This window comes from Hylobates moloch, unplaced genomic scaffold (assembly GCF_009828535.3).
Source record: "Hylobates moloch isolate HMO894 unplaced genomic scaffold, HMol_V3 SCAFFOLD_6, whole genome shotgun sequence".
Classification (NCBI taxonomy): domain Eukaryota; kingdom Metazoa; phylum Chordata; class Mammalia; order Primates; family Hylobatidae; genus Hylobates; species Hylobates moloch.
In genome coordinates this window covers 97,289,625-97,309,342 of record NW_026652281.1, presented here as the reverse complement: position 1 = coordinate 97,309,342, position 19,718 = coordinate 97,289,625, and the positions used below count along the sequence as shown (strand labels likewise).

General features: G+C 36.7%; 1 protein-coding gene across 3 annotated transcripts in view; it reads left to right on the top strand.

The window, feature by feature from the left end:
• The window catches only part of CDH8 (cadherin 8), a 378,275-nt gene that overhangs the window by 221,417 nt on the left and 137,140 nt on the right, over window positions 1–19,718 (top strand). The window lies entirely within an intron of this gene.

Sequence of the window (19,718 nt, the reverse complement as noted above, 5' to 3'; positions counted from 1 at the left end):
CTTGAGGAACTTTCATGCCATAATAAAAGTAGCATCTTATTGGCAGAGCTAGCTATAAATCCAGGTTCATAGTTGGATTTACAGACAGTTGCACATTTTATAATCTATTCATTTTACTGATGTAAAAATGGAGATTTACTGATACTAATTCCAGTTCACAGGGAATCAAGCGAAGATTCTCATTGTAGTTGCTAGTTATTATTATTGCGATTGCTACTTTTATTACTGTTACTGGCAGGAAAGTTTGTGTAGAGGAAGCTTGAGGCTGTTTAGAAATAACTGTCCAGCTTAGAAGTATTTCATTTTCAGGGAAGCTAAAGGGGATTTGAGACTGTTTTTACCAGGAAGAGATGGACAGATAAAGCACTATTTGATGACACAGGCATATCTGTGCTTCTGATAGATGTCAGGCAAGTGCTAGTTCCTCAGCATCTATGGTTCTACCCAAAGAAGGGACGAATGCTGTTTCAAAGCATTTACAGCAGGCTTTGATGTGTCATTCAGAAGGGGGAGCCCACACATTTTTGATTAAACCTGGCTTGGCTCCATGGGATGAGAACTTAAGAATCACAAACCATATTTTTCGACATCTGTTCTGCATTTCTACAGTCCTCTGCCCCCACCTCCACCCCAGTTGGATCATGGAGAGCAGCTTCCCTCTCTCTATGCACAATTGGTTAATTTCAGAAGAAAATTAAATTTCCTGACTAGCCAGAGCAATGCATAGTTCCTTATGAGTCTAGCAGACAGATTTAGAGCCATTTAACCTTTTTAGACAGAACCAGAGGATATGGATATTCAGGGAATTACTGGGTAACGCATAGCTATGCATTATTTTCTCTTTAGGACTGTTGTATTTTATACACTGACAAGAATGTATCCATCTTTTAGGATAATGTTTAATTTGCTATCCAGCAAGAAATAGGCATTTATCCCAGCATCTGCCATGCTAAAACATACAGTTATTTGTTGGTTGGTCGGCTTCTCATGTGGTTCAATTTCTTTTTAGAGCACATTGTCAAGCTAGAAATATCATGTATTTTTTAATTCTTATACCTACTACTATATCTCTATCTGTATGTATATGTCTGTATATTCCTTTCTGGGGGAAAATGAAAAGTGACACAGAGAAAAATCCGTCATCTTACCCTCTCACTTGCAGGAACATTAATTATTTTCTTGCTACTTTCTGCAATATTATGTCTTTCAGTAATGTAAAATAAAGTTGTGTAAATTATTTAAAATATGACATATTTTGAATTTAAGGAGACTAAGGTTGAAATCATATCACTGCTACTTCCCAGTCAGAGAACTAGTCTCTGGAATTCTCTGAGATTCAGTTTTCTCCTCCATATGGGATAATATCATCTTTCTCGTAGTGTTAATGAGATGATTAAGTGACAATATTAAATAAAATATGTGGTAGCTAGTAGTGTTACCAGTTAATAAAAGGGAAGCCACCATCAATTTCACATCTTAAATGCAAATTAAAAACCTAAAACTTATTTTAGTAGAGATTTAGTAGAGATTCATCTAGGTGGCTGACTGTGTGCAGAATTGTGTGTTTTTTCTTTGACAGCTATATGCTAAATAGTCTAATTGATTTCATTTAGTCTAATTTTCTCCTGCTACTGCTATGGATGTTGTAACTAGTGAGTGCTTTGTATATATCAGGACCTGTGCAACACATACTTGTTTCATTCTCTAACACCTCTAGTATATATATGTGGAGTCATTATGTTGCTAATGACTGGTTAGCTGAAGCTGGGTTCTTTTCACACAACAAGGAAAATTTAGGCACGCAGACACATTAAAGGGTGAGTAGGGCAGGATTTTATTGGGCAAAAAGGGGGAAAAAAAAACAGCAAAGCAAGATAAGAGTCATGCTAACAGGCTCCCCACCTCACAGATTGAATCCTCCCGGCCAGGACACGGAACTGGAGACCAGGCTTCTCCCCCTGCCCGTGGCTCCACCCTGTTCCCCCAGTGCGCATGTAGACATGCTCAGACACAGCCCTGGGCCAGTTCCCTCATCTGCACAAAAGCATCTGATGTAAACACTTGTGGGGCAGGCGGGAGATTCTCCAAGGGCCTTTTATCAGCCAGGCATTTGGCTGTCTCAGTTATACCCATTTAAGAGATGTGAAACCTGAGGATTAAAGAACTAACTTGCCCAGTATCACACAAATAGTTAGAAGTGGAACTGGGGTATGCTCTTGGGTCGTATGATGGTGCCATGCCTATCCCCAGTCCTTTCTTTTCCTTGTGATCTCTGTAACTTGTCAACTGGGCCTATAAGCTTTAGGATGACTGAGTAGGACCAATTATAATGGAAATAATTGACTATTCATTCTCTAAATGACCTCACTGAATATCAGGAAAGAAGGAAAATAAACCAAATCTGTGGAATTAACCAGAGTATAAATGCTGTGATCTTTATTCATCTGCCTAGCCACCTGGTATGGGTTTGTTATTATTGGCTGTGAACCAGATTGTGATGGGCAAGGTAAAGGAGAAAACAATGTTATTTTTATTTGATGAATCCGACACCATACTAAGCTCCTATTACGTATTATCTCACATAATTCTTACAAATGACACCAAGAAATACTCAGTATGATTTCAGTTTTATAAAGAAGGAAACTTGGATAAGCTTCCTGTACTTAGTGATATAGCACGTAAACGCAGGACGAGAGGTTAAATCCAAGTTTCTGCTTATCATTGGCCACTATACCTATGCATGCTCTTCTAGATTATGGATTCTTGAAAGTGGAATTCGATGATGACAGTGGTTTTTATTGAGCCCATACTTCGTGACAGACACTCTGAAAAGTTGTTATATGCAGCAAATTATTTGTATTTAAGGTAAGCATTCCTAGCCCGGAACAGATATTAGAAATAAGTCAGTCCTTTCATGTAAATCTGCTATGGCCCATTTTTTTTTTTCCTTTCATAAACTTATTTCGAGTGTGTATTGGGTGTCACCATGGCTTTGAGATGGTTTGTGATTGTTTCTAAGGAAATCACTTTCTATTGTTTCCCAAGCATTCACCTTGAATAAGGCTGCATGAGCTGCTTAAGTTAAAAGTGGAAATGATGGCCATTCAGCAGGCAGAGTAGGAGGTCAACATAAGATCATTGTGGCCACAGTGCTGTGTTGTCCTAATTCCTCTCTTGAATATAAATACCCACTCAACACAGAAGCATTGCATTTTTTTTTCCTACTGGTATTCTGGCATTTTTATAATTCACCCGAGTTACCAGGGTGGCTGTTCATCAGCAATTCTCCTGAAAGCAGTCTTTATATTCATGATATCTAAGGATGCTAAAGTGAAAATATTTCATACTGTAGAAAACTTGGAATTAATTTAGATAGTAGATGGTGTATTGATTGATTCCCTCAGTCTTGCAATAACTCTCAATTTCGGTAAGGAGCATGTGTGTGTGTGTGTGTGTGTGTTTGTGGTGTGTCTGTGTGTGTAAAGAGCACTTAAGAGATCCACTATCTTATAAGATGAATAAGTGCACAATATAGTATTATTAACAACAGGTGCAACATTGTACAGCACATCTTTAGAACTTATTTATTTTGCATAACTAAAACTTTATGCCTGTTGATTAGCAATGCCCCATTTTCTTTTTCCCCAGTCCCTGGCAACCGCAATCCTTCTCTCTGATTCTTTGGATTTGACTATTTTAGATACCTCATAAAAGCGGAATTGTAGTATTTGTCCTTTCGTGACTGGATTATTTCTCTTAGTAGAATGTCCTTAACATTCATTCATGTTGTTGCATATTGCAGGATCTCCTTGTTTTTAAAGGCTGAATAGTGTTTCAGTGTCTCTCTATACCACATTTTCTTTATCCATTCATCAGTGAACGTTTAGGTTGTTTTCCCATTTTGTCTGTTGTAAATGCAATGAACATAGGAGTGCTAATATCTTTTTAATATCTTGATTTCAATTCTTTGGGATAAATATCAGAAGTGAGATTTCTGAATCATATAGTGATTCTGTTTTTAAGTTTTTGAGGAACCTCCATACTGTTTTCCATAACAGCTCCACCATTTTGCATTCCCACCAACAGCGTATAAGAACCTAGTATTTTTAAATAATTAAAACTTGTTTCATTTAATTCTTGCACTCTCATGGCCAAATAAAAATTTGGTTGTCCCCATTTTGAAAACAGCACATCGTCCAACACCGTTTCATAAAACTCAACTATACCTATGAATTCAACTAATGGTAATTAATTCATTAAGTCACATATTCAGAAACTCATTCATTCATTCATTCACATTAATTCATTTATTCATTCATATATATTTTGACAGACATTTTGTCCAATTATTGTCAGCTGAACCTACATTTTGTCAAGAAATTTCTAGAAAGGCACAATATCTGTCTTTGTGAGCCTATAATACAGAGGTTGGCTGAATATCCCCAGAAAAACCGAAGCCCTTCACAGTTATCTAACTAGTCTTTTTTTTTTTTTTTTTTTTTTTTTTTGAGATAGAGTCTCACTCTGTCACCCAGGCTGGAGTACAGTGGCACAATCTTGTCTCACTGCAACCTCAGCCTCTTGGGTTCAAGCAATTCTTCTGCCTCAGCCTCCTGAGTAGCTGGGAACACAGGCATGCACCACCGTATCTGGCTAATTTTTTATATTTTTAATAGAGACGGGGTTTCACCATGCTGGCCAGGCTGGTCTCAAACGCCTAACCTTCTGATCTACCTGCCTTGGCCTCCCAAAGTTCGTGGATTACAGGCATGAGCTACTGCGCCTAGCCTTATCTAACTAGCCTTTTATACATGCTATCTGAAAATGGTAAACAAAATCAAATTGTAGAGCTTTAAGGTCACATGGAGGAAAACCTTTCCTAACGAATTTTGAATAGAAGTTCATAGATATCCAAGGATGCCAATAATGTTAAAGTGAAAATATCTCACCCTGTAGGGAACCTTGTAGTAATTTGAAGGGTAGATTTTATTTATTTTTTGCTCACATTTTTATTCTCCCTCCATTTTCTGTCTTTCTCTCTCTCTCTCCCCTCTCTGACTATAAAGAAATTATTTGGGTAGAAAAAGGCTCCTTCTTTTCCTTAGAGAAATAATAAATAATATGTAATGCAGGGACCTTAGAATTCTGGAACTAGCAGAACTCAGATAATATTATTTATTAAAGCAGTTAGAGCAACCAGCAGAGCAATTAGAGGCAAAAAGCTGAAAACTTGTAGATGGAATTTTTGATACTCAAAGTGCATGCGAGAAAATGTTAAAATGGTTTCTTTAGGCATAATAACAAAAGCTAGAATGAAATTAACCAGTGAGAAAGAAACAGTTGGAGTTCAGTGAAATATAATAACTGATTCATAACTAAGGGGTTTATTTCATTATGTGTGGCTCTAAATAGCATCTTCACTTGCAGTTGGCTCACAATTGTATCTTCCTATAAATTTTCCATACAGAGGCCTCAAACCAATGTTTACCAAAACATTTTTTATGATATAAAAGTGCATTTATGCTGTTTAAATTTGAAAAATAGATACACAGTCTTTCTCCAAGGGCAGCGAATCCCTAATGGAGCTCTAATAATCACTACTGGGACTAAAGGTAGGGTGACCGGGTCACTTTTAATTCCACGGTCTTCGCTATAGGACTTCACAGGTGAGTTGCTAAGGTGCATTGCACCCTCTAAGGGGAGAATGTAAGTAGCATCTTCAATTTTGGAACCTTGTGTTTTGCTCTGCATAGCATCTAAAGTATGCTGAGAACCATGCTGATGTAAAAGAGGGCAGTCAGGCTCCTGTCCTGATCTGTCCTCTAAATTCCGGTGCACTGAGCAATGAAAATATCATGATGCTTTCTGCCAATAGACTGTGTTGTCTATGACTATATATATTTCACCTTTTTTCTTTTCTTTTTAAATTTTGCTTTAAGTTCTGGGATACATGTGCAGAACGTGCAGGTTTGTTACATAGGTATACTTGTGCCATGGTGGTTTGCTGCACCTATCAACCTGTCATCTAGGTTTTAAGCCCTGCATGCATTAGGTATTTGTCCTAATGCTCTCCCTCCCCTTGCCCGTGACCCTTTGACAGGCACAGGTATGCCATGTCCTCCCTGTGTCCATGTGTTCTCATTGTTCGGCTCCCACTTATGAGTGAGAACATGCGGGAAAGTCACCTTTTTTTCTTTCCAAAGAGCTTACTAGAGGGACAAAAACCCATGATGTTAGTAAATACTTTGACTCCATTACACTAGGCCAGGGGTCAGCCTGTGGGCCAAATACGGCCTGTTACTTTTTTTTGTTTTTTTTTAGTAAAGTCTTTTTTTTTTTTTTTTTTCTTGAGATGGAGTTTTGCTCTTGTTGCCCAGGCTCTGGAGTGCAATGGCTTGATCTCAGCTCACCACAACCTCCACCTTCCGGGTTCAAGCGATTCTTCTGCCTCAGCTCCCGAGTACCTGGTATTAAAGGCATGGGCCACCGTGCCAGGCTAGTTTTGTATTTTTAGTAGAGACGGGGTTTCTCCATGTTGGTCAAGCTGGTCTTGAACTCCCGACCTCAGGTGATCTGCCCGCCTTGGCCTCCCAAAGTGTTAGGATTACAGGCGTTAGCCACTGCGCCCAGTCTAGTAAAGTCTTATTGGAACACAGCCACCGTCATCCTTTCATGCCTACAAGTGCAGAGTTGAATTGTTGTGCTGGAAACGCTATGGACTGCAAAACCTAAAATACGTTCTTTACAAAAAACTTTGTCACCCCCTACACAAGACTGTTGGAAGTTTGAATTTCCATCAGTAATTTGAACAGTCAGCTCCCATATCATTCCAAGGTTTTACTCTGTCTCAAAGCTCCCTAAAACAAACTTCTCAAAATAATTTAAAGAATGTTAGTAGTCAAATAACTTTTTTTGTATTAGGATCCAGCTACTTGCAATGGGAATTGTCATTGTCATCATTGCCTTAGAGCCCTTGGAATCTTAGTACTTATGGGGCCCATGACAGCATGCACCCATGTTGAATCTGCCAGAAAAAGCTGGCTTCCTCAGCGTAGCTTCTGAGGAAATTTTCATAACCAATAATGCAGGATGCAGTGGGTACCCTGACAAATACTGTGATGTTTCCCTGCTTAGAGTGATAAATTTGTTTCCTTCATGGTTTTATTATAAATCTCTGTTTTTTTACCTGTTCCTTTTCTTCTTCTGATCTCAGTAATGGCTATAATACAGGGGTTTGGAATTGAGGCTGTTGACTGCCTTAGCCAAACTCTAGTCTCTTCACTTTAATCTCTTCACACATTCTTTGATTACAGTAGCATTTCTCTACCAAAATGAATTAAGAAGCAAGAACAAAAAACTGACTTAGAATAGATTTGTAGTTTGTACATCAAACTCGAAATGCATTCTTCTGTATGACACTAGGTTTTCAGCAAAGGATATGAAAAATATTTTATGTATTTTTATTCATGCATATTTACCATTTTAGTACAGTGCTTTTTGCATATTTCATTTACATCTACACTTTGTAGCATTAACTCCCTGAATTACACATATTCTTATTCCCATTAAACAAATGTGTTACAGGTTTGAAAGTAGATGGAGTCTGAAATGAAAGCCATTTGTTAGGGATTGCCACCTATGAAAGGAAAGGAGCAAGAGCATGATGGACAGACAGTGAAATCAAACTGCAACTCAATCCAAGCCAAACCTTGGCCCAAACTAGTAGTTTCCTTTGGAATCAGTGTTACCCATCAGAGGAGTACTACATCATGCCAAAATGGTAGGGCCTTTATATCTCTGTTTGCTTAGTCTTCAGAAAACCTCTGGAGTGGGGATTTTCTGAAACTGAGATGGACCCTAGGTAGTGGGTAGCTGGAGCCTGTCTCCTTACCACACCCCTCACATCTCTGGCACCCTCCTTTGAAGGGCAATCTGCACAGCAGTTCTTCGTGTCCATAATGGATACGCACACTGAAACTCTGTAGTAATGAAGTAATTTTACTGAATTCACACCGCTAGCTGTCCAGCTCCCAAATCCACAGTGGTTACCATATTGGATATCACAGGGCACACTCCTCAACCTACAGTGTCTTCCCTTAAATATATATTTGTTACACATTTTGAGATGCAAACCTCATAGTGGCAAGTTAAGTTGCCTGAAATATTATCAGTGTGGTATACTAGACCTGGCTATTAATTGTAAATAATAATCAAATTACATGTATTCGTAAAATATTTTAAAACTAGTGATCTAAGGTGGTAGAGACTGCACAAGAATCTTGAGAGAGAAACAATAAAAGAAAGTGCTGATCTAGGGTTTAAAATTAGCTTTTTTTTTCTGATTGGTGAAGCCTCTGTATTCTCTAGGGAACAAAACTTAATAATAATGCTTATATTCTGAGAGAAACAAAGATGCTTGTGTAGGCTGAGCCATGATATCTAACATTATTATACTCATAAGGCAAAATAAATCCTCTATTTTGCATCATGACAAAGGGAGATTGACATCCTTATCTGATGTTCAAATATTTATGGGGGTCATTTTAACTAAACCTTTATTTTTCCTTATATTTCTACATTCTGGTTTGACATGATGTATTATACAACTTTGCTTTTGATAAAGGACAATCAGATTTGACTTAATGTTGCAGAGGAAAACATAATATTGCATATTTTAAGAAGAGAGCACGGTGGAAATGGAGAGCTTCTATTTTCATTCATTTATCAAATGTTTATTAGCTCTGCCCCTTGAGTATGAAGTCTGCTTGCTGGAGAATGGGACGGGTCTAGCTGAAGTGCCTTTGAAACAGGCAATAGGGGACAAATCATGTTTGGGATGATCTACTGAGGTTCACACCTTCATAGTAAATGAGAATACAATTTATGAAAGTCCTTAAAAAGGGTCAAAGTCATGGAAAATATATTTAGTGGTACAAAGCACAGGAAAAGACCTAAATGCCCTTCCAAAGCCAAGGGTCTCAAATTGGACAGAACAAGTGTGGAAGAGGAGCAGGGTGTAGACTGTAGTGAAGAGAATTGTCTGCTTAATGGCAAAAGAGGACACATTTCTGGCTAACATTTATTGGACACAAAATACATGAACTTGCGTTCTGCATTTGTTTAATTGTATAAGACCAGGTGAGACTGTGTGGGTAGACACTGTGTTTAGGAATGAGCATTTTTGGTAAAAAATATTTTTGTCCCCAGAATGAATTACATCTGGCAGAACACTGGAAAGGTGTGTTTATCCTATTATTATAGTGTATAAATAAGCAAGCACATCATTTGAATATAAATGCATCTCTAGTTTTAAGGTTGAGAGACCACCAGCCTAGGCAACATGGTGAAACCCCCTATCTATAAAACATACAAAGAAATATCCAGGCATGGTGATGCATACCTGTAATCTCAGCTACCCAGGAGGCTGAGGCAAGAGGATCACTTGATCCTGGGAAGTGAAGGTGGCAGTGAGCTGGGATCGTGCCACTGAACTCCAGCCTAGGTGACAGAGGGAGACCTTGTCTTTGGGGGGGAAAAAAAGAGTTAATAGACCATGTCTTGCTTAACAGTTCATTCCCAGTATTTACCAAAACTCCTTATTATTTGGTAAATGAACCTTAATATCCAATTAAAATTTCAAATTATATACACATTTATGACATTTTACAAAACTTATTTTGACATAGTTATACACTACTTTTAAAATTAATTTTGATGTGCATGCTTTCCTCAAATTTGTTTTTTTCTATATTGTAAACAATTTTTACCAAAATGGAAACCACTTACATAATCAAGTATCACCATCCTCATAACTTTCCAACATTTAATAAGAGTTTATTATGTGACAGATACTATGGTCAAGATATTATACATGTTTCTCTTACTAACTTTATGACAGAAGAAATGCATGTTATCCCCATTTTACAACTGTAAACATTGAGAGACAAGAAAGTCTATAATGGGCTACTCCACTAGATTATAGGAAAGATTAAATGAAAAGTTAATATACAGGGCTTAGCAGAAAGGTCAAAAATTAGGAAAGATTCAATAAATGCATTAAATATATTATTAAATATGAGAACTGGATCTGGTCCTATGGTCTGGACTGTTACATTGTAAGATGCTTTTTTAATGCTTGATCATTCTGTTATCTATTCTGTTATCTATTAGCGTTTGTCAATCTTGACTCTATTTCCTATGGAGAAAAGTATGATAGGCACTATCAACAGCTCCAAAAGGATATCCTTTCAGGGAGGGGAAAGATTCTCTTCACTTGTAGATTGCCCCTGGCATTGCTGGGTCAATGTGGACCTGTGGACATTCACAGAAATTGACTGGGCTTCCTGTGTCCTGGGGGTAAGCAGTGAGGATCAAGGTCGTCATGAGGGCTTTGGTGTAAGAGATTTTGTCCTCATCAACTCCTAACCTCCCATCATAGAGAAGCACACACAAGAGATAAATCTCAAATAGCCACCAGAACTTCCAGATTCCATGTATTTCTAGAAATATTTAGTCATCTTTTGCTAATATTTATGTGAACATTTCTGATCCATTTGTTGTACTTGAATAATTACATACAAATGGGTAAAAGAAAACAAGACAGAACTATTTTTAACTTGAAAAGCAGTATAGATTAATTGAACATGTTAGAAACATACTATAGGAGTGTTTCTTCAAGACCTCTTCACTTCCTTTGCTTCCCATGTTCAAATAATCACTATGCCTGGTTTATTTTACTTCCTAAGCTAAAACACCATCATCTCTAACTTGAGTAGTGATAACAGCCTCATTTGCTCATCTCTTATTCTTTGATCTCCACACAGCTGCCAAGATGATTTCTACCTCAGTTTCAACCTGTGCTGTTCAATATTGTGGCCACTAGCCAAATATAGCTCATTGAAGTTACAGAAAATTAGAAGTTACAGAAAATTAATTTAAATTAAATAAAGTAAAAATTTCAATTTCTCAGTTACACTAGCTAGATAGCTAGGGTGAAATAGCCACATGTAGTTAGTGGTTACCATACTGGATAACACAGAGCATATTTCTACTACCATATAAAGTTCTATGCAATTCAGCTGTGGTTTAGATCACATCAGTCCTGAGTTTATATCATATCACTCCTCTTAATATTATGCACACATACAAGCATGATAGTTTTATGATACTCGGCACTAAGGGGCAGTCACTAAAACTTTGTTGACATTAAATAAAAAATCAAATTTGCAGTGTAATCCTTTCACAGTGTGTAAAACTGCATTTCATTTTTACATTTTTTGTTACCACATCATCACATTTAGAATTCTCATAATGCACTATTATCTTCCCAGTTCCACGAGAAAAAAAGTTCAAATTTTTCAAAAGTATTATGTAAACATTGAAGAATTGATCATGAGTCAAACTGAATGTGGGATTTACTCTGGAGCATTTTCTTTTTTCTGTTCCAGTGTTACATAAAATTATACATGTGATTATGGTTTTATTATGTTATTTTCTAAAAGTGTTTGTGGAACAAACTATAAAACAACACAAACACACTGAAGAAATGAGACCTGAAATGAATTGACATAGATTTGGAATCTGAGACTTCTATATTTACCGTAAATAATGTAAAGATACATTGATCGTGTTGAGTGAATTTGCTTCACCCTATTGGTGCAAATAGCAAATAGAAATACCACAAAATTATGGCTCTCTCCATGTAGAGCCCACACACCAGAATCTTTCAAATATGTTTGTTGTTGCTTTAAAAAAATCTGGATATTTGGCAGTGTCATCTACAAGTAATGATAAACACTCACCATGATGCCATGTTTTAAAGTACAAGGAAATCTTGATTGCATACTCTCATTTGGGGCATACCTTAACCCTTTAAGGCAATCCTGTTGCTCTCATTTTTTAGATGAAGTAATTGAAGTGCAGATATATAAAGTGGCATAGCACAGAAGTTATGAATAAAAGAGTTACTTCCTGGAAAAATCATCAGATGTTCTGCACAAATTGCAGTAGAAAGAATGCAGTTCAGAATAACTTTTTTCACCTATTATTCATTTATCTGTTATGGTAATCTGTATGGCTGCTGTGTACATTCCAGACTTACTTGCAGTTTGTTCGTGTTGTACTGGAGTCACGGGGAGTAAAAATGAAAGATCCACGACATTCAAAACTTTGTTCTGAAAATCTTGAAAGTGTTCTGCATGTATATTGTCACAGATTGATGTTCTTTATTACAAAAAAACAAAATAGAGTAGGAGATGGAGGCTTTGTGTGGATATGTAGCATTGAGTATGGGTTGAGGGAAAGGAGGTAGGAGATGCTTTAAATAAATATATGTTAGCAACAAAAAATCTAACGTTAAGTCCACACACACACACACACACACACACACACGCACAAAGAGGTGGAATTTTTGTGCCAAATATCAGTATGAAATGTATGCAGCTGGGCTGTGTTAATTGAGGAAACATATTACTCTGGTGAAAGTTTCTATTTAATATCAACAGTAGCAGCAATGCAGAAGTATGTTATTTCCCCAATGCAATAATATTCAGTTGGCCATTTTGACCTATTCTCAACCACTACACCAGTGTATTTTCTTAAATTTACTTTTGATCTCTGCAGGCTACTCTGAATTGAATGAACTGGTGACATCGGCTTGTGTCTGTGGTTAGTGTGTTGTGTCTTAAATTATCGTCTTTGAACAAGGTGCTAAGCCATTAGGAATTTTCTTGAATTTGTATCCTTAATTCCGCAAAGTAAAAGGATCAGTTCCTTAGCATTTACTTCCAAGAAATACTACTGTAGATTAGAGGAACGGTGGTATTAGAAGCCAATCAGGATACTTGTTGGATTAAAAATGAGAAAGTTTAAATAAGGCTCTTGTGAATATTAGTTATCAAGGACAATGCAGTTTCTAAATTATATCTATTGCAGTAGAAAGGGACTGTCTATTTCTAAAACTTCCATCATTAGAATTGGTATTAACATGACCCAAGGAGCCCATTTTCTCACATGCCACTTCCCATTGTGTTAATGAGAAGTTTCTTCTTACTGTGGCAGGAAGATGACTCTCCAATGTGCATGCTATTCTTCTCAAAACTAGCTCTTCTGTCTAAAGCATTTCAAATAATTCTGCAAATGAGCAGCAAATCCAATACATGCACAATTCTCAAGAAATTAGAACAGAAACTTCAATTCTAAAGATAAAATTACTAGATTTTTTTAACCTAAAATAAAACTCATTAGCCTTTTCAATATGAAAAGTAGAATCCAAATTAATTTTTTTCTTTCTCTTTTTCTCTTATCTATTCCCTTTTTATTTCTCTTTTTCTCTCCCATCTATTCCCTTTCCTCACATTTTTACTGCTATATTTCACACAAAATAATATTCCATGCTTAATAAATGTTCACACATCCTTCCAGAAAGCCTTTTTTGAGTAACTTCAACAATCTATGTGATGCTATATGAATCAAACATTCTTTCCTTGTGCTTAAAGAGCAAAGGTCAGGCAAATATTTATACAAAAATAGGAGAGAAAATTCTTAAAAAAGGGTCAATCAGCAAACTCTAGGGCCAGGTATAAAAGGCTCCTGTAGGAAACATAATATAGCTTCTCATCTCTTTGCTTGAAGTCTATGCTCTATGGAGATACCTATAGTAGCTGATATTTTGAAAATAGTAAACCCTGGTATAGACAAACACCACAAAGAGTTTGGAAATACTTTTTGAGTGTCACCTAAAGAATTCTGTCTTTCCCGAAGCTACTAAAACATGTGACTAGTAGTTCTTATTTATTTCTTTTCATTTTTGGATATTCATCTCCACAGTCAATTTGGGCTTTAAGAGAACTCTTACAGATTAAAGAATTGGCTCATCATTTATATTTATTTATTTTTGTATCTAAATGTGAATCATTTATCAACTCATTTACTGCAAAGCAATCCTTGTGAAGTAGACATTTTCTCCTATTTATAGATGAACATCTGAGATTAAGAGATGGCAAAAACCATAATTACTTTTGCACCAACCTGAGAGTTTCAATGTTATTCCCCCAGGTGAGAATTCACTGAAGACTCTCTGGCTTCTCAGGTTGTTTTTATTCTATTTTATGTGGTGCCACTCAGAAGGATGCTGAGAATCACAGAAAAACAAAGTGGCTTGAGGGTCTACTTCTGAGATTTCTACCTCAAATCATGATGCCTGAGAAATTACATGATACAGATACTTTGAATTCTGAAATTTAAGTCTTTACCCCAGAGTTGTTATTTTTAACCCACTCTTTTTTTTTTTTTGAAGTATTTTCTCTGTTTTGGCTTAAAGAAAGGGCCTGTATCAGAGTTTTGTAATGAAGTGTTGTCCTTTATTGATGCTGCAGTTTTATCACACAGTGAAATGAGTGGGAAGAGAGGGGAGGAATTAAAATGGTGGAGTGTATGGTGGCAGCTGTGAGGACCAGAAAAAAGCACACTGAATCTTTGCAGCTAGAGATGGGGTTGGCATAGCTGTGGTGTGGGGGTGGGGAGGAGGGCGATTGGGACAGCATTTGCTGAGAGCATTCCAAAAATGGCATCCTTTCTGATTTTGTGATTAATCTTATAACTAAGATTAAAGGCTTATAGGCTACTCAATATGAATACAAAAATCAACCTAATAAACCTTTGAATCTTCAATGATCAGTTCAAGGACAGAGATTTTGGTTAGAAAAGTTGGTGGAAAAAAAATACTGGTACCAGAAATGCAGAGATTGGTTCCTATTCATTCTCCCTTCCCAGCTTCATCTTTCATCACTTGAACCAAATTCCTCTATTTTCCTGTGTACACGCAGGACACTAACATTAAGACCCAGATGAACTTCTTTAAGGACAGAGAAGTAAAGAGTGAGAGGAAAACTACCTTGGACCTTAGAAAAAGTAAGAGAATCATCAATAGAAATCTTACTGTCTTTTCCTTATAAATAATGCCAACACTAAAGCTTTTAAAATACATGTTTACAGAGCTTTTGTTTTGGTGTCAGACCCTTAATAAGTATTTTATAAGCATTACCTCATTTAAAGTTCATAAATCATGTTATAATCCCCATTTTACAGATCAGGGAACAGTAATAACATAACTAAATCACATATACGCCAATAATGAGACTAAGATGAGAACTCAGGATAACAGACTGAGGACCCATGTTTTTCGTGAGGAGATTATGAGTATATGAGCGGCCTATGGACTAAGACTGTCCTGGCAGCCTAAAGAAACACAAAGAAATCCAGGTCATGTCTTCAAGCAGCAGAGCAGAGTTTGTGAGAAAATGAAGGTGGATTTAAAGTTTATTCATAGGCCTGTAAAGAACTTGGGAGATGGAAGCTTTTATTCTCTGGCTTTCAGGGAAGGTCTAAATTCTTATCATCTTATTCAATAAATCATCTTTACTTAGGTATTGCATTTTAATATTTAGGTGTCTAAGATATGCTCAAATCAGTATATTCCAAAATGAGAAAAATAATCACTTGTTATATTCTGTTTTGTAGTCCATTTTTGCTTCTGTACAAAATGCAAAACACAAAATAGACTGGATGGCTTATAAAACATATAAAAAATTAATTTCTTCTGTTGGTGGGAATATGAATTTGTTCAACCATTGTGGAAGGCAGTGTGGTGATTCCTCAGTTGCCTAGAGACAGAAATATCATTTGACCCAGCAATTCCATTAGTGGGTATATACCCAAAGGAATATAAATCATTCTGTTATAAAGACACAGGCATGCATAGGTTAATTGCAGCACTATTCACAATACCAAAGACATGGAATCAACTGAAATGCCCATCAGCAATAGACTGGATAAGGAAAATGTGGCACACATATACCATGGAATACTATGCAGCCATAAAAAAGAATGAGATCATGTCCTTTGCAGGGGCATGGGTGGAGCTGGAGGCCATTATCCTTAGCAAACTAATTCAGGAACATAAATCCAAATACCACATGTTCTCACTTATAAGAGGGAACTAAATGATGAGACATATGGACACATAAAGGGGAACACTGGGGCCTGCTAGAGGGTAGAGGGAGGGAGGAGGGAGAGGATCAGAAAAAAAAAACTAATGGATACTAGGCTTAAGACCTGGGTGATGAAATAATCTGTACAACAAACCCCCATGACACACATTTACCTATGTAACAAACCTGCACATCCTGCACATGTAACTCTGAACTTAAAGTTAAAAAAAAGAAATGAATTAATCGAAATTCTGAAGGTTGGGAAGTCCAAGATTAGCATGCCAGTGTGATGGGATTCTGGTAAGGGCTGTCTTCTGGGTTGCACACAGTCAGCTTCTTACTGTGTCCTCACAATGGAGGAAGGGGGCTTGCTAGATCCCTGGGGTCTTTTTTATAAGGGAACTAATTTCATTTGTGAGGGCTTCACATCCTGATCACCTCCTGAAAGCCCCACCTTCTAATGAGATCAACTTGGGAGTTAGGATTTCAACATATGTATTTTGGGAATCACACAAACATTCAAATCATAGAATGTTGTGTCCCAGTTTGGGGTTCAGAAAATTGAGTGCATGTGTAGGCATTCAAGGATGTCACTATGATACAAATGATATGAGGGCCCTTCACACTGTGTTACACACAGCGGTCAGCACACACGTGTTGGTGAAGTGTGCCACACCTGTCATCTCATGTGATCTTCACAGCAATCTTGTTAGCCAGGGACTATTACTATCCCCATTTTATGCATGAATAAGCTAAGCCCTTTATGTGTTTGGTTTATGCATGAACTTCACAGTGACTCAGAAGTGAGTATTCATTCTGGTTCCGCTGTTTAACAGTTGTGTTACCTAAAATGTCCTAGTCTCTAAGAGTTTTATTTTTCTGTTATTCATTATATAAGAAACCAAGAAAAGAAGGGTGGGAGAAGGAAAAGGAATCTAGCACTGTGCTTGGTACAAATTTGGTGTTTCATGCATGCTTGTTGACCACAACGTTGAGTCAGAATTTTTGTGCTGTTTAGTCATTCTTGGGAGCTGTTATCATAAAGTCTACTAGGCAATAAAATGTGTGAAATTTCTATAGAAGCAGCAGGAGTTTTCCAAAATAGTTGAGGTAGACTTTAAAGTGAATTTTAAACTAAGTCATTTTTTTCCCATCAAGTTCCTTCTATTGTGTAATCTGGTAATATTATGACATTCCTACCTCTGATCTCACTAAAGGGCTGTATTTATAGACTATTTTATAAATTCCTATGACTCACCCCATAAAGTCTGTCATGATCTGGAACTTTAGAAAATGAGAAAAATATCTCTGCCTTTGTTAGTGTTATGGGAGTTAAATAACAGACATTTTTAAAAGTTTTCTGCCATTTATAAATTGCTAAGGAAGGGGCATTCTTCACTACCTTCTAAATAGGGAAGTGTATTAATATATCATTTAATGAGAGACGAAGATGACGATGATGATGATGAGCCTATTTTTAGTACATACTAAGTGCCAGAGATTGATTTAAGCTTTGTTTTTAGTCTTCACAACTGTTCCTGGGATATAAATAATTCCTATTTCACCAGCAAATAAATTGAGGCTCCGTGAATTTACTAATTATCCTAGAAACAGCAATACATAAGTAATAGAGATATAATTTGCTCCAAATTTGAGTTCTGCATGACACATATTTGAATAAGGGATTCACAAACAACAACTTTTTTTTTTTTTTTTTTTTTTTTTTTGAGACGGGGTCTCGCTCTTTCACCCAGGCTGGAGTGCAGTGGCGCAATCTCGGCTCACTGCAAGCTCCGCCTCCCAGGTTCATGCCATTCTCCTGCCTCAGCCTCTCCGAGTAGCTGGGACTACGGGCGCCCGCCACCACGCCCGGCTAATTTTTTGTATTTTTTAGTAGAGACGGGGTTTCACCGTGGTCTCGATCTCCTGACCTCGTGATCTGCCCGCCTCGGCCTCCCAAAGTGCTGGGATTACAAGCGTGAGCCACCGCGCCCGGCCACAACAACATTTTTTTAATGCCAACTTCCAAATACCCCGTTTTTGCTCCCAATGCTTCTTTGGGGCTAGAAATTCTAGGCAATTACTGGACAGCCACCAAATAGCCATAGAATGTGTTTCTGATTTGGGATTCATGAGTATCAGTGATTAGACTGATTGTTGTTTACTGTGGCCCCTGGGAAATTGGTTGGTGCACGGATGTGTGAAATATCAGCAGTGAGATAATAAAATTACTAGAACCAGAAATGCCTGCAAAGTTTATTTATGAATAGAATGCAAAAAGTGATAATTAATCCTCTGGACATTTTTTAGCTCTTTTAAGAGCCAGAGTATACATGATATCTGAAGCAAAACACATGTCTGTTTAGTTATTTTACAGTTAAACTTGGAATATCATTGGTTGAATCACCCATCATTATTCCCCAGGAAAATGGCTTTTGGTCTTCTTTCCATAATACAACACATTTAAACACTTTGCAATAAACACATCCTCATGTTCAGGATTTTGTTGAGAGCACTGTTAACTCACCTGTCTCTCAGCTCTTAAATTCTCTCTGAATTTCTCCAATTATCCTGGGGATTGGGGATGGGAGTGATTTGTAAATGCCTAGTATATAGGTACAAGTCAGTGTCTTAGTTTTTATTTGTAGTGAAGTCATTACTAAATGGGAAGTTATTATTTCATTTTATAATATATTTTTCAAATGATTTCTCAATAAACAATTGCCAAAAATTAAGTCATTTTAAATATTATTGCAAATATTTTAATTATGCTTATCTTTGGTGGGCAGGATTTAACAAGAAGGTCTTTTTATGATGACTTTTGAATCTAGTATAAATGATATGCATACCTTCACTAATGAAAAAGAAATAGCTAAAACAAGACGGAAAAATCTATTAATATATCTATCTATACCTATCTAGCTATCTAACTAGTAACTTGCTGTATAGTTATTTATCTAGCTATCTTCATAGGTAAGTATAGGTACAAATTGGTAGATGCATATTCATATACATACATACATACATACATAATGTTTTCAATGAACTCTACTAAAATATTAACAGTGCAAAATTATAGTTGGAGGATTATGGAGAATTTATGTTTTTATAATGGCATAGTCTTATTCTTTGTCATATAATAAGTATCTATAAAGAACATGTATAAGAAATGTGCTCAGTACTAACTAGCATGGACCATGCTTCAGCTTTGAGTTTAGTGAGTATCGATGAATAGAGAGATTTCGTGTGCACTTCCTTAGCCATCACCTCAATCATGAAGGCCTTCTTCAGTCTTTTTTCCTGAAATGCAATTGCATACATCCTTCTTTGGGTGTCCATCCTATCCTGTTTTAGTGCATCACTGCTTACTTACGGGCCAATAGTCCGCCTTGTAGTCTTTAAAACTTAAAGATTATTGGGTCCAGCATTCCATAGCCAGGAAACGAATCTTGGTGTATAAAAAAGATATTAATAAATGTCATGAGAATAATTTCTTTTCTTTGTCTTGATACTACCCTGATACTTAGTGGTCCTGAGAAGCAGTTTGCTCTAGACACCACACATCTCACGTATTTTCTTATCTGAACGAGTTTGCTTGATAAAAGCACTACTAATATGTCCCTTTGAAATTCTTAATTTAGTAGACTGTAGTGTTTAAATATGTCAAAATATCGATTCTAACTTTTAAAAAACATTAACTATAGAATAAACAACTATTTAAAAACAACC